The following is a 13,819-nucleotide window of genomic DNA, read 5'->3' as shown; positions in this document are numbered from 1 at the left end:
GACCACCTTCTCCTTTGTTACTGGGGCGTCCACAATATTTCTGGTGCGGAGTGAACTCCCACAAAGTAAGCACTGTTCTTTGCCGTTATTCTTCGCTTCTTTGTTAACGCCGTGCGTATTTTTCCTACATTCCCCTGTGCTGGAGAATTCCCTCATTCCCCTGTCCTGGCCCACACCAGCCCTTTGAGGACTGACAGCATCTGCGTCCCCGCAGAGCAGGATAACCTGACTACAACTGGGCGTCCAGCAAGTCCAGTCTCAGCGAGGTGCCCAACTCGAAGAAACAGTCCAGCAGCCAAGAATGGTCTTAGAAGGAATTTCAGTTTTTATTTCCATCTCTCAAAAAAAAAAAAAAAAAAAAAAGAGGGGGGTGGAGGGGATCCCGTTCCTAGCCCAGGCAGCTCTCCCCAGCATCGCCATTTCTCACCATGGAGGACGGCAGAGCCTGTCGCCAAGCCAAACCTCCACGCATATGCTTGCCAGGCTGTCCCCTTGGCCTCCTCTGTGTGTCACCAGCTCTGCCTCCCGGTGATGGATCGAGGGCCTGCTGTTCCCAGCCGTGCACCCTGGGTGCGGCCCTTTCCCCGCCAGGAGCCACTCCCGCGTAAAAGGGGTCCCCACCGTGTACCCCGCAGGGGTCGTCGATGACCAGAGATGCTGTGAAGAAGCCGGAGCTGGCGTGGGGATCGGCATCCTGCCTCCCAGGGCCTCCAGGTCACGGTGAGGCTGCCGCTGTCCCAGTACCGCATCGGTCTGGCTGGGGAGGTCATGAACCTGAGTCCGCACTGTAGGCCACGTCCCCTCAGCAGCCGCTGGGGACCTTTAACCAAGGGGTGATATGATCTGACTTCTATAAACTCAGCCTCCCTTGCCCTACACCCTGACCAGGGGCATGGGGGTGGGGAGCGAGGCTCAGCCCCCCACTGCATGAGACGGGGGTAAAGCTCCCATTAGAAACAGTGCTGTGTGGCTTTTGGGTGAGGTCTTGACCCTCTCTGGGCCTGAGCTCCCTCCTCAAGGAAACTCCTTCCTTCACAGGGTGTGGTCAAGCAGCCCAACCTCTCCCGGCCTCCGTTGCCTCATCTGTAAAAAGAGGCTGATGCCCGGCCTCCCTCATGGTGTCACGGTGAGGACCAGAGTGGAGGGTGCGGGTGAGAAGCTGTACCCACCGTTTCTGGCACCTTCGCGTCGTGAGAATGTGGCGCCGAGATCGGATCTTTCCAGCCCGGCGGCAGGTTCGGGGTGACCAAGGCCACCCCATGTGTGGAGCCCAGGACTGGGTAGAAGTCAACTGTTGCCGATGTTATCTGAACAGTGAGTTCCGCTCGTTTGTTCGTTCATCCGTTCATGCCCTCAACAAACACACACCGACATTTCTTCCGCTGCCAGATGCTGAGGACGTGAAAAATGAGACTTGGCTTCTGACCTGGACATGTTCACCATGTAGTGGAGGGGGAACAGACCAGGGGATCGGTAAGGAGGGGGCCCTGGGCAGAGACAGAAGTAGCCTCCGCCAGGAGGGCTTCACAGAGAAGGGGATGTTGGGGCTGGGTCTTGAGGAATCAGTGTGCAGGACTGACGGGGAGGGGGAGGCGTCCAGGCCGCGGGGAGAGGGTGCCCGGCTAATGTCTATGCCTCTGCGTGGCTGAGGCAGGGCTAAGAAGTTTAGACCGTGACCTGAGGATGTCGTGGGCCGTGAGAAGGGTTTCCAGAGGGGAGAGTCAGCTTTGTGCGGCTGAAGATCGCCCCGGAGCAGAGTGGAGGGTGGCCTGGAGGCCACAGGCTTGCAGGTTGTTCCTGCACGGAGCCAGGGCACCAGGGGGATTCAGCCAGAGGACCAGGGAGGGGCCCAGTGGTCAGGACGGGCCCCAGGTCAGCATGGGTGGGAGCAGCACCCAGGTCATGGGCTTGACGCGGCAGAACAAAGCTTCTCCAAACTCCCAACTAACTTCAGTGTCTTCCCCGAATGCTACAGCTGCACGGACAGACAGGGCTCAGCAGCCATGGAGCTGAAGAGCTGGGACAAAGGGAAGGTCCGCCAGGGCTTTGCCACGAGGTGAGGAAGGAAGGAACATTCTGTCAACCAGAACGGGCGCAGGGAAACCTGACGGGACTGGAGAAATTTCCGCCCACCGGAAAGTCGGCTCTGTTTCCATGACACCTTTGTATTTTATAAGAGACCACGTGACCGTTTCCGCGCTGGAAAGCCATGAATGGAAACTTCCAGTGGCTGTCCCTTTTCCAGGCACTAAACCGTGGAGGAAACTTCCGTCCCCAGCTCGCTGGTGCCTGAAGGTCTACCCTTGGAGCGTCATTCCTAAGGCTTGAGGCTTTGTCCTTTATTAAAATGCCAACGACTGCACAGAAGTCATGTCTTCAACGCAGATGCATTTTCATTAATTCAGCGAATATTCATTGACTTCTTGGTGGAAGCCAAGCAGTATCTAGAGGCTGGGAATAGAAAGATTAATTACGACTTGTCACGGGGCGCCCGGGTGGCTCTGTCGGTTAAGCGGCCGATTTCGGCTCAGGTCATGGTCTCACGGTTGGTGAGTTCGAGCCCCGCATCGGGCTCTGTGCTGATGGCTCACGCTGATGGCTGATGCTCTGGCTGATGGCTGCTGGAACCTGCTTCGGATTCTGTGTCTCCCGCTCTCTCTCTGCCCCTCCCCGGCTTGTGCTCTGTCTCTCTCTCTCTCAAGAATAAATAAAACACTAAAAAAAAAAAAAAAAATTTAATTATGACTTGTACAAGCCCAAACCTTCAAGGAACTGGCAAACTCCGTGCGTACTGGGGGCAGGCCAGGGAGATAACAGACACCCTGACCATAATGGCGCGGCACGGCAAGTTACGGTGGTGGGGCCGCCAGCAGGGTGACCCATTTCATAGTTGGAGCTGAAGCAGTGATCTAAAGGATGAAGGGCAGGTAGGGGTGGTTGAGAATCCTAGTGGGAGGGCACGGCCAGGGCAAAAGAATGGGGTCATGAGCCAGTATGGTGGCACGTGGGGATGACATGCAACTCAGCAGGCTTGGACTTCAGGCAGGACAGGAGAGGTGCGACCGGAGCCTCAGGGCGGGCTTCTCATTGATTGGATGAAACGTCATCACCAGAGGCGGCTTCTGTCACAGCGCTTTGCTCCCTCTCTTGCTCCCCCCCTCACCTCCTCCCACCAAGCCCGCAGCCCTGCCCTTAGGGGAACTGCCCTGTGCCTCTCTCAGCCATGTGGCCGGAATGACCCACCCCCAGCTCCAGGGGTGGGGCCTGGTTGGCTTACGTAGTCTGGCCCCGCCCATCCTGCCGGTACCTGATTGGCTCAGGAAAGGGCAAGTGACCCAGCTCAGGCCAATGAAAGGCCAGATGTTTGCCAGGGTTCTGGGAAAGGGCTCCTCCCCTCTCCTCCAAGGGAGCTCCCAGATACTTCTGCCCTTTCCTTCTGGTTCCAGGGAGGGAGGGTGGTGGAGGCCAGGGGTGAAGACGACATGGGGAGGAGGCAGAGAGGAGAGAATGTTGGAGAACCTGGGTCTGAGTAGACCTACCCCTGCTGTTCTCAGCTGAGCCCGCAAATTCCTGTTCGCTTAGCTTGTTTGTTGTTACTTTCAGGTGAAAGTTTCCTCGCTGGGGCCGGGCATTTCTGGAGGACAGCATTGGGTGGAGCTGGAAAAGGAACGGCCTGCGGGTGCCTGGACCTGGATGGGGCGGGGTTGGCCAAATCCTTTCCTTTGGATTCCACCTCCAGGTACAGTTCTTATCATGAGTGAAGCTCTTTCCCCAGGAAACATCTCCTGACCCCTAACACTGGCAGGGCACTTGGATGGCAAGTCCTGGTCGGACAGGCCAGCATCAGCAGTCCTGGGTTCTATTCTAACCCATCCTCTGTCGGACTGTAAGGCCCAGTGGAACCACACACCCTCTCTGGGCCTCCATTGGTGATTCATCCGCCAGCCCCCAGACGGAACTCCCCAAGGGCAGGGTGAAGGCTCCCCAAGCCAGCCCTGCAGCCCTAAGAGCAGGTGTCAGTGGGGCTGTTGACCAGTCGGTATGGGAGTTGCATTTTCCCGCTCTAACCTCCCACGGTCAGGACCGTGTGTGACGCTGAGAGGGACCAGCTGCTCTTCCTGTGTCCACCCCCAAGAGCCTCCTGGAAACCCCAGCCCCGTGTTGGCCCAGCAGGAAGAGATGTAACAGGAGAATTAGCATGCAAGCCGCATGGCGGAGGCCTCAGTTCACACAGAGTCTCTAGTGCTTTGGAAGGTGCACTGAGCCACAATTATACTGCAGGGTGAGAAAAATCCCCCCCTCCCCCCCACCCCCTGCCAGAGCTCAGCCATGTACTTTTTAGCTGCAGCTGACCTGGGCAGCCAAGCTCTGGGATTCTCTGCTCGGTCCGCTCATTAGTGGGGGTGGAGAAGGAAGTCATAATGAGGGCCCATGCCTGGGGACCAGACTCAAAGAATGAAATAAATCAGTGGAGGCCAACCCAGAATTCTTCCCTTAAAATAGCAGAGCCACCGCTCTGCCCTGGTCGGGGGCATGGGCTGCATCAGAGTGCGGGACACATGTCTGCATTCACAGGCCGGAGCAGACAGGCCAGGCACGGGGAGACAGTGGCTCTGGGTCATCTCAGGTGCCTCAGCAAGAAGTAGGCAGAGCGCAGAGGGGGAGGGCTCCAAGGGGGGTGCGGTGGCCTTGGGAGGGTTATAAGGTTAAGAAGAGTCTTCGCGGAACATTCCATCACTCATTCCTTCGTTTATTCACTGACTCGCCTCACCAGCACAGAAATTTCCGGTTGCTGGTGAGGAAGGTGACCACAAACAGAGAATCCCACGAAAATATATAATGGCCCAGTTGTAATAAGGATCACGAAAGCAACTACAGAGGACTGGAAGATGTTAAGGCAGACATAATCGACATTTATTGTGCGTGTATCTCAAGCCTCACAGTAAGCCAGCAAGGAAGGGGCGATCACAGGAAGCTGAGGCTCAGAGAAGTTTTGCAACTTGCCCAAGGCCACCCAGCTTACAAGTGGCGATGTTGGGACCCCTGACAAGTTAGGTCTGTGTTCCTAGGACCACACAGGAGCGCCCCTCCCTCTTGCACCCCAGCCCCCACCCCAGGAGAGGGTAAGTCCGTGGTGGAGAAGTCCACAGTACCTCCTAACAGGATCGGACCCGGGGACTCTGACTTGGCCCTGAGAGTGATGTTCTTCTGCATGAGACCCAGTCTGGAGCTGTATTTGCCATCTAGAGAAATTGTCCCAACTCAGCGGCCCCAAAGAATCAAGAGAAGGTGGGCCTGTTAGGGTAGGCTTTGCTTTCTGGCTGTGGGGAGTCATGCGGCTCACTCAGTGGCCAGTCCCCTGGAGGCAGGAAAATCGTAGAGCCCAGCCTCCAAAGAGCAGATTGTCAGCCTTCCGTAGCCGAATCCCAGAACGGCTTTCAAGGAAGAGAAAGTGTGGTTGGGTTTGTCTCCTGCCTCTATCTCTTACTAGCTGGGTGATCTCGGGCAAATGACCCAACCTCTCTGAGCCTCTTTTCCCTCCTATGTGAAGACTCGCTCATCACCAATATGGAGCCTGGCTATGGGGCACAGCATCACGGGTTTCCCCGCCCCCTTCACTTTCAGCTAGACCCCGTGGAGCCTGGTTTTCCCATCTCTGCCCCTCTGCTGAGCCATTCTAGAGCCCCTACCCATGGTGAGTCAAAGCAGTGAACTGAATCCAGGCTGAGATAAAACTAACTGGAGAGTGGGGAGGGGCCCCACAGTGATGGACCTCTAGCTGGTTGTCCTGGGAACCTGCATGGATGCTCGTGGGGACACGATAGGCTCATTCCCGTTGTGGGCTGGGGGACCCAAATGGCATTCGCAGTTTGGGCTAATGCAGGGGTGGGGAGATAGGGGAAGGATAAGTCAAGAAAGGGACAGATTGGAGGTGATTCGCTGAGTGTTGTGTCCACAGAGTCAAGGCTGGACAACCTTTCCTACCAGCTCCAGCCCCATCTTACAGATGGGGAAACTGAAACTCAGCAGGGGGACAGGACTCGCCTGGACCGTGCTCCCCGTTGGGGCAGAGCTGGCACCAGCAGCTGAGGGCCCCCCACCTGTCACTACAGCCTCCTAAGGGTGGATCCACACTCCCAGCTGGCGATACTCAGCTCCCATCTCTGGGCGCTTCCGGGCACCCAGCCCCGCACTAGGGGGTTTTGCTGGCATTTGCTCACGGGGTTCTCTTTTGACTCTCCAGGAAGGGCATGGAGACGACAGGGTGTTTGAGGCCAGATGTGAGTGGCAGGCAGACGCAGAGTCTTCGAAGGGGCAGGGGCGGAGGAGGTGAAACTCACAGCCCCACCTCGAAGCTTCACTGGCGGAGCCGGGAGTTCAAGTGCATCACAGACCTTATCTTGTCCCTCCTCACACCAGCTCCCAAAGGCGAGGATTGCCCTCACTATCGTGCAGATGAGGGAACTGAGGCCCGTGACACTTGTGCGACATGCCTGAGGCCACCCAGCTGATTCCCTGTCTGAGCTGGGGTGCTTGGCTCAGGCCAGGCTCTCTGCCAGGTGTGGCTTGTGTGTGTTAACTCAGTCCACACAACCACCTAATCCGGGAGGGACTGTCATGATCCCCATGGTACCGATGAGCAAACACCAGCACAGAGAGGTTCAGCGACTGCCCCAAGGTCTCAGAGCTTGTCAGTGACAGAGCCGAGTATCAACCCCGGGGCCACCCGATGTCAGAGCCGATGCTTCAGCCAAGGGGCAGCAAAGCTGCCTCAGAAGCTGGTAAATGATGGGGCAGGGCTCGAACCGCTGGCAGCCTGACTCCAGAGCTCCCACCCTCTCTACCACCAGACGCAAGGGACTGAGGAGAGAGGCCCAAGCCTGGGCCCCAGCCAGAGCCGGACATGCTGTGGCAGGCATCCAACTTCCAGCCCGGCCAGTGCTTTGGAGAAGGGCCAGAGGCAGGGGAAGGCCCCCAGTCAAGGCCTTCCCAGAGCTGGTCCTCAGGCAGCCCCGGGGCTGGGACCAGCCTGAACCTGCTGAGGGGAGGACGACAGTCAAGTCTCCCCAACCCGTCCCAGAACAAGGAATCAGACTCTCCTGCGGTGGGGCTCAGAGACCTGCGGTTCTAAGAGCCTCACACGTGATTTTGAAGCAGCCTTCAGACCCCAGCTACCACCTGGGACCCGTGGCCAGAGTCCAGCTTAGAAAGTCCGGGGTATCAGACCCTATAGAGAAAAGTGACAACAACAGCCACATGTTGTATGTGCCAGGAACATAGCCTGTTGTCCCGTAAGCCTCATCTCCTCACAGTGACCCATGAATGAAGGGGACTCTTGCCAACCCTTTTTTCAGATGAGGGAACTGACCATCAGAGAAGGAAGAACCTGCCCGGGTCAACCAACCGGTGAGGGAGAACTGGGACTCACACTAAGCCTGGTCTTAGGCCTCCCTCCCTTCGTCCCTCCCTCCCTCCTCCCCTCTCTGCAGGAGGGCCTGGGGTGGCACTGAGAGCGGGGGGGGGGGGGGGGCTCCCACCCAGAGAACTCAGGAAGCAGCTTTTGCCCCTCCTTCTCCATCCAGCTGAGGCCAAGCCCCCCTCTCCCACGGTGAGATCATCTCTGCTTCATTCACCACTCATTCCATTTGTCAAGCTAATAATTAGAAGGTTCTGCTCCTTTGATAATCTCTCTTCAGCAAAAAAAAAAAAAAAAAAAAAATGGGGCTGGGTCAAGGATAGAGGTAGAAGACAGAGGCCCCATCCCCTGCAAGCCACCCGCATTGTGTGCTAGGAGGCATCTCCAGAGAGGGCTCTGCTCTGTGTCCTCATCTGTAAAACTAACTGGGAAGGGTTGATGAAAAGCTTACAAGAGATCTCACATGCGAAGGGCTTAATGTGTGTGGCATACAGTAGGTGCTCAATCAGTGCTGGTAGCCTTCCCCCAACTCAGGGGGACGGTGTGGATGTTTACGCTCTACCTAGGGAATGGTGACAAATGGTGAGTGGTGTAGGGGCTGTGTGAGCAGTGGTGTGGGTGGGTGTGGGCCTGTGTGTGGTGTATATGCTGTGCGTACCTCTGTGGTGTCTGAGATCTGAGGGTGAGGCTGAGAGGAAGGGGGCGCCGGGGGCAGGTGGGGACATGGGGAAGGGAGTCAGGGGCACGCTCAGAGAAGCCCGGGGCTTATGCAACCCTAGGGAGCCTCAGTGAGAGAGAGGGAGACACAGACTCTGAAGCAGGGCCCAGGCTCCGAGCCATCAGCACAGAGCCCGATGATGCGGGGCTCAAACCCACGAACCGCGAGATCATGACCTGAGCCGAAGTCGGCTGCTTAACCAACTGAGCCACCCAGGCGCCCCTCGTGATGTGCCCAGCATGGAGCCCAACGAGGGGCTTGAACTCACGACCCTGAGATCAAGACCTGAGCTGAGATCAAGAGTCAGACATTCGACCGGCCGAGCCTGGCACCCCTTCTCGATTGTTGTAGTATGAAATAAAGGGCATTTTGTTTTTCCTCAACTTGGAGCGAAGTGGACACCCTAGAAGATGTCTCAGTCCTCTGTTCTGCCTCCTGGCCTCACCCGGGAATGCCGAGCCGTGAGCGGTGGAGCGAGGAGGGGCGTTTTCCGAGGGCGTCGCCTTTACTCCAAGATCTAGGAAAATGCCCGTTATTTTGTATTCAACATACCATGGATAAGTCCTAGAGGATAAAGTTGCATGGTTTTGAAATATCATTCAATTGGGAAGTTCGAACAACAAGTATGCCGGTGGCTGGTGGCTTCAGTCTCTGCCTCCTGACACCCTGGGGACACAGAAGCCCTCCCTCCACGTGAGGGGTGCCCCAGGGGAATCCTCTGGGAATCCCTGCTTTTCAGGAAATGAAGGAGCAGGAAAAAGAGCAGAGCTGTGATTTGCTCTAGTGGGGGTGGGGGGGGGTGGGGGGAGGGTTCAGAAAACTGTCCCCGAAGAGGGGCTGGAGGTGGGAACACTAGAGACCCAACAGGAAGCTGTGGCAATAACACGGGTGAGGGAGGAGCGGGGTCTGGGAGCAGGAGGGGACAGAGGGGACCCAGGAAAGGGGAGGGAAGGATATCCTGTAGAAGAGCCTCTGCACTTAGGGAGGGAGGACTGTAGGGATAGGGGAGGGAGGAGTCCAGTCTGCATGGGGGGGTGGGCTTTAGCCCCGAATGTCAGCTGTGGGCGGGGGCAGCCAAGTTCAGGATCACAGGAAGAAGGGCGAGTGTTTATTCTGCAGAGAAGGGGAGGGTGGGGGAGGGGGCAAGGCCCTCATTGGTGTGAGCGCCCATTTTTACTCAACGAGCACAGATGGTGCCGATGAAATAGAAAGGGAAACGTTCTACGAGGCCAGTATTAACCTGATACCAAAAGTTGCCGTAAAGAAAACTACAGAACAATATCCTTCATGACCCCACGTGGCCAGTGCCCGTCGCCCCCTCGCCCATCTAAATAATGGTCACCCCCCCCCCGTCTCCACATGTGACCGTCATTTACTCGTCGTTGACCTTGACATTTCTTCCAGATTGTTCTATCGACGCTAACGCTTGCCTTCGACTTATCGTCACGATAATCGTTATCATCACCATTGGACAGTGAACCCCCGACCGAACTCTCCCCTGGAACGGCTGTTACTTACAAATAATTCCTGTTCTCACTAACATCGTGACAAGGAGACAGATGCAACCTGTTCGGGCTTGGTGGTCTGGGAATCCGTCCTGCTGCAGCACCCCGCGCACAAGCCCCTTTGTCCTCCGGTCCCCACGGTCCGGTCCACAGGGCGGGCTCCACAGCCCCTCCCTGAAGGAGGGGAAACCCTGCGCGGGTTTGCCGCTGCTTGCTGGCTGCTGCATGCTGGGAACTTGCCAACATCACCATCCGGACAGTGTTCACAGCAACCCAGGGTTTGGACCGGCCAGCGACTTGACCAGAATCCTGCAAATACTAAGTGACGAGCCAGCCATTGGCCTCGGGTCTTTCCGATTCCATGTTTTTCACCAACGTATGGGGCCAGAAGTGCTCCCTCTTCCGTTCCTCCTCTCTCCTCCCCAGCTCTTCACCCACAGCCCAGCACCCCCAGCACCCCTTGGACAGGCAGCTGGGGATCTGAGATGCCGTGTCACTTGCTGGGACTGTGAGAGGAACCTGGCTTTGGAGACCCCCTGACCTCACGCACCTGTGCCCCCAAGATCCGTAGTCCACCCCTGGTTTGGGAACCACCTGTCTGGGGATGACACACGGGTGTTCCCTTCACTTCTAGCGGCTCAGACGTGCACCCAGGGTAACCCTGAGCATCACCTGCTGCAGATGTGTGAGTGACGATCACGCTGTGCCCAGGGTTACTGTCACACGTTTGTTCCAAGGAGCGTCTCTTCTGGGCGTCTGTGACCCTCACAGCATCCTGAGAAGTAGAGCCTCACTTAGGCTCACAGTGATTTTTGAAGCCAGAGGACTCCAGAGTTCCTTCAGCTTCTCGTTGACAGATAAAGAAGCTGAAACCCAGAGAGCAGTGACCAGAGCGAGTGGGGCTGAGCTGGCACCAGATCCCGGGCTCCCTCGGTCCTCAGGCCGTTGCCTAAACAGAATGGCTGGCATCCCGCGGACCAGTCCCGGATGTTGGTGGTTTTTTGTTTGGTTTTGTTCTTTAGCTTCAGCAGGTTCCCAGCCTGCCTGATCTCCTGAGAAGCTGGAAAGGAAGTGGGGGGGGGGGGGGCAGATCTGCCTGGATTCAGATCCAGGTCGGCCACTGCCTTGGGGCGTGTGACCTTGGACAGCCCCTCCTTTGCCTCCACAGGCCTCAGTTTTCTCATTTTTCTCATCTGTAAAACCTCTCCCGGGACCAAGGAGCTGAGTCTGCGGCTCTGGCCTTCTGGATGTGCTCCGAGCGCACCGTTCCCCCAGGGGTCTCGAAGCCGGACGTGGTCTACACCACTGCTTGGCTTGGCACAATGCTCCACTTCCCCAGCAACGATTTTCATTCCTCCTGCTGGAAAGTTGGCTCCATGCGTTTGGGCTGAATAAGTTGATTTGTAGAAATTACCTTTTCCTGGAGCTCCTCACATCAGAAGCAGCAGGTGGGTGCTCTGAGTGCTTCTGAATGCGCCCCGGAGTCCAGCTGGGACAAATCTATCCCTCCAAAGCGACATCTGCTGGAAGGTGGCATTGAATTCTGTCACATTATAATAGCTTCTCACTCGGTTCCAGTAACCTTTATTTAACCGGCGTCGGAATCTCCCCTCGAGAGGCGCGCATCCTTGTCTGGGACTTTTTTTGGCAGGAGGGGTCCTGGGAGCCCACTGTGTTACAGAGGACGGAACCGTGATGCTGGCAGAGTGAGGGGCCGCGGAGCCTGGCAGGGGGGCAAGGGATAGGCCTGATGGGGGAGGAGAGCCTGGTTGAAAGGGCCACACTGATGGGATGACTAACTCTGCAGGGTCCGTCACCCTGGATAGGCGCCCTGGAGACTGTCGTTCATCCGTTCACTTTCTCATGCACTCACTCAACAAACACTTGCAGTCAGGGATGGCCGAGGGATGTGCAGGTGAAGGGGGACACAGAGGTGAGTAAGAGCTGTTCTTTACCCTCGAAGGGCTCAGGGTCTGTCACAAGAGATATACTCTGCCTCAAGAAATACAATAATAGACACCAGGGAGCAGGAGAAGAAGCATGAACTCCCTTGGGGGTCAGGTGGGGCAGGTGGGGGGGGCAGGTGTGGGTAGGTAGGGCAGGTGGGGGTCTGAGGGTAAGTCCCCAAAAGCAAACCCTGAAACAAGGGCTCTGGTACCAATAGTTTACCTGGGAGATGAGCCCAGGTAAGAGAATGGAGAGACCGAGCAAGGAAGGGAGAAAAGCTGTGAGTGAGTCACAGCGATGGGCACCCGGGACCCAGGGCCATGTGGAAAGCACCCCAGTGCCACCCTCCTGGAGCGGGGGAAACAGCACTTACCTGCTGACTCCCAGGACACTAACTGCCCCCTACACTTGGAGAGAACACCCAGTGGGTGGGCAGGGAGGAAATGGAAGGAACTCAGGGGACCAGGGGATTTGAAGGGAAGGATTTATTTCAGGCTTCCATGTGGGGAAAGTCAAGCAGAGAAGCCATGGGAGTAGAGCTGGACAAGCTGAGGGAATGGGAGAGAGAGGAGATGGCTGCACGGACAGGCCCCCACAGAGGGGGGAAGCGGATTGATCCACGGGTGGCTGGCCTTCCACCGGGGGAAGCGGGTCTCGTCCAGAGATGTCTGAGAATGTGAAACCACTCATCGGTAAAGAGACGGGCATGGGTGCGTCAGGGCGCTATTTTCCACGTGGGAAGGACGTCCGATCCAATGCCAAGAGTGAGGGGGCCGATGACTGGACAGAGGGCTTCAAGAGGGTGGCGGCCAAAAACGGCATTTGAGGAGCAGGGCGGTGGACACCACCCACAGGAAGGTCAGAGTAGGGACAGTGCCAGCTGAGGTTGGCATCTGCTCCTTCACAGCAGCACAGTCGTTTCCAAGGCAGCCACCTCCACATTCCAGGACCAGAATGGCGAAAGCAAATGGTCACGTTCGTCCTCTGCTGGGCTTGGAAGGACATGGGTAGCTAAAGAGGACACTGGCCAATGGCGGGTGAGTGATCTGGGGCGGGATCTTGCTGGCTCCCCATCGCCTCTCCCACCTGAGGTCCAGGGAGATGGGGGAAGGGGGGGTAGGCAAATCCCAGCTGGGAGTTAGAGGACTGGACTCTCGGCACTTGCTTCGTGACCTTGGGTGAGTCCGTTCCCCTCTCTGGGCCTCAGTTTCCACATCTATTCATTGAGATGATGAGACCTGACCAGCTAGTTTCACAGGGGTCCCCAGGAGAATCACATCAATTAATGTTTTGATGGGAGAAGTCCTTTGGAGGCTGATTAGAGCGGCCCCTCATCACAAATCCTCCCCTTCTTCCGTGGGAACCAATTAACAAATTCAGTAAAATTTCAGGATGAAAAATCAGCATACAAAATTCAGTTGCATTTGTATATACTAACAATGAGCTATCTAAAAAAGAAATAAAAGGGAGCCAGGGTGGCTCTGTTGGTTGAGCATCCAACTCTTGGTTTCGGCTCAGGTCATGATTTCATGGTTCAGTTCATGGGATCCAGCCCCGCATCAGGCTCTGCCCTTCCCCCACTCAGCACCCTCTTGCGCATGACATGTGCGTGCTCTCTCTCTCTCTCTCAAAATAAATAGACAAACATGAAAAAATAGCATCAAAAACAATAAAATACTTAAGATAAATTTAACCCAGGAGGTGAAAGAGGTATATATATATGTGTATATATATATATATATATATATATATACACATATATATATATAAAACTATAAAACACTCATCAAAGTATTTGAAGACAGAAATAAATTATAAATATATTTATAAATTTATATATAAATAAATTATATATAATTAAATTATATGTAATTATATATTTTATACATTTATATATATACATATATAGTATATATACCTGTATGTATATTATATATGCATATATAATATATATATATAATTATGTATATATATTATATATATGTAATTCCATGTTCATTGATTAGAACAGTTAATATTGTTAAAATGTCCATACCGGCCCAAAGCTATCTATAGACTCAATACAATCCCTATCAAAACTTCAATAGCTTTCTTCACAGAAATTTTTTAAAAAACTTTTTAATTTTAAATTTTTTAAAATTTATATGAAACTACAAAAGACCCCAAATAGCAAAAGCGGTCTTGAGAAAGAACAAAGCTGGAGGTCACACTTCCTGTTCAAACTACATCACA

The 13,819-nt window shown here is 55.1% G+C and overlaps 1 long non-coding RNA gene across 2 annotated transcripts; it reads left to right on the top strand.

Annotated features, from left to right (window-relative positions):
• The first annotated feature begins 3,553 nt into the window (after positions 1-3,553).
• Positions 3,554-10,434, top strand: LOC131505140 (uncharacterized). Of its 2 annotated transcripts, none has more exons than XR_009258287.1 (3): positions 3,554-3,739; positions 5,626-5,695; positions 9,540-10,434. It is a non-coding gene; the product is annotated as an uncharacterized LOC131505140 (long non-coding RNA). The 2 variants fall into 2 exon arrangements; XR_009258288.1 differs by lacking the exon at positions 9,540-10,434 and adding an exon at positions 6,245-7,629.
• The last annotated feature ends 3,385 nt before the right edge of the window (positions 10,435-13,819 follow it).

This window comes from Neofelis nebulosa, chromosome 2, assembly GCF_028018385.1.
Source record: "Neofelis nebulosa isolate mNeoNeb1 chromosome 2, mNeoNeb1.pri, whole genome shotgun sequence".
NCBI classification, from domain to species: Eukaryota; Metazoa; Chordata; class Mammalia; order Carnivora; family Felidae; genus Neofelis; species Neofelis nebulosa.
This window is presented reverse-complemented; position numbering and strand designations above follow the sequence as displayed.